Here is a 2,160-nt window from a genome sequence, read left to right on the forward strand (position 1 = left end):
TCTCTCTCTCTCTCCTTCTCCCTTCCTCTCTGAAATCAATAAAAATACATATTTAAAATTGTAATCCCTCTTTAATTCTATGGGGACTATAGACGCGACGTGGACACCTTCTAGGTGGAGTAAGGGTGGGGTAGCTGCGACAGCCTGGAGGGGCTGTGTCCCCTGGGCCACCGAGCATCGGCAAGAAGAGGGACAGACTTCTCTAGGAGTCAGTGATTGGGAAAACCACTCTGGGTGTGCAGGCAAGCACAGGACAAAGGGCTAGACTGCGGAGACCAACGTTCACGGTGCCCGTTAGCCTGCCCTCTCAGGCGCCGGTCAATGTGCTGTTGATTTCAACTTTTAAAAGTCTTTATGAATATATTTTTCTGAATATAGAGACAAAACTGGCTCCTTGTAAAAACAAACACATTTAAGGGCCCCACACCTTACAATTACACAGAAATGTAAAGTGAAAAGTCAAAGGCCGCTGTGACCCCACCCCAAACTGTGACCCAATAACCACTGGTAATAGTCAGCGTTCTTCCTTCTAGGCGGTTCCATCATGCTGATACTTTCTTTGCTTTGGATTATTTGGGTTGTTGGTTGTTGTTTTTTTACACACGTGAACTTATATTCTAAGTAGCACTCCGTGACGTTTTAAACGTACAGATATATCATCCAAAATTTCCAGGTCAGCATATACCGATCTAGCCCATTCTTTTTTGCTGTAGCAAAGTGTTCCCCTTATATTTAAATAAACCCTAATCACTGGACACGAGCAAGTAGGCCCAAACGCTCTTGCGCAAAGGCTGCGGCCAACATCGGACGTGTCTTTGCAACGTTCATGTCTCCACAGGAGCAAAAGCAGCTCCGCTGACGTCCTACTGAAGACGATGCAGCTAATCAGGATAGGACCACCCATGTTTTTTAAAAACCAGAGTGGGGTGGGTGTGCAGACGGGGGATAGTGAACATCACCGTGGGTGTCTGAGCTTGGTCTGAGGATTTGTGTAACCATGGAAGAACGGTCCATTCTTGAGAGCAAGAATCTCAACTCCCAACTCCCAAATTCTAAAGCTGTTACTTTTACATTTAATCTAAATTAGGTTTCATCGAACAGCCCAACTTAGGGTCAGCCTGTGTGAAGTTCAAGAGCGTCACTTCACCCACATCCCAGGAAGACCTGCCACTGGACACGGCCTTGGGCTGGCATTCCCCGTATCAGTTCCCACTTTTGCCAATGAATGGGCTTCTGGGTTCTTCAGTTACACAGGTGATGGTGGTTTGAAATTCAAAACAACAGTATGACTTTAATAATTCTTCTGAGAAAGAAAAATCCCTGCAGTAAGCAATGCCGTGAGGGGCTTAGTGACTCATCTGCTTCGCCTTCTACTAACTGTGCCAACAGGTCACTAACCTCTCCGTGCCTGTGAGCAAGCAGGTGCCGCCGACTCTGAATCACTATTGTCAAGATCACAGGTAATATACGTAAAACACAAAAAACGAGGTTCAGGTTCGGCAAAGAATGGCAGTTGTATGATTTGCAACGGAAACTACTAGGAATAAATACCAAGCAAAAGAGGTAAAGGTAACGGGCAGGAAGGAGAAAAGAAAACCCAAGGAATATCGGTCCTCAATTTGGACCTTTTTATCACAGGACCCGTGATGCCTGTTTCCCATGGTGCGCTATCTGCCAAGTTCAGTAGGAGGAGTTGTACCTATATCGTCCTGCTTAATTCTACAGCAAATGTGTGAGGCAAGTCGTCTTCTCCCATTTTTATATACAGGAAAACTGAGACCTATGTTTTACGTTTAATGGCTCTCTCAGATTTATCCATCTAGATCAGGGGTCCTCAAACCACGGCCTGCAGGCCACATGCAAATACAAATATTGTATTTGTTCCCATTTTGTTTTGTTGTTTTTTTACTTCAAAATAAGATATGTGCAGTGTGCATAGGAATTTGTTCATAGTTTTTTTTTAAACTATAGTCTGGCCCTCCAACGGTCTGAGGGACAGTGAACTGGCCCCCTGTTTAAAAAGTTTGAGGTCCCTGATCTAGATAAACTAATGTTAAAACTCAGATCAGTTTGTCCCAAACCTACACTTGTCCAGGTAGCAGGCTACAGTCCAGCATATAGGCTGCTTCAGTTTCTTGTCTGCTTTACTCCTTTCTTTCC

Source organism: Myotis davidii, unplaced genomic scaffold, assembly GCF_000327345.1.
Source record: "Myotis davidii unplaced genomic scaffold, ASM32734v1 scaffold217, whole genome shotgun sequence".
Classification (NCBI taxonomy): domain Eukaryota; kingdom Metazoa; phylum Chordata; class Mammalia; order Chiroptera; family Vespertilionidae; genus Myotis; species Myotis davidii.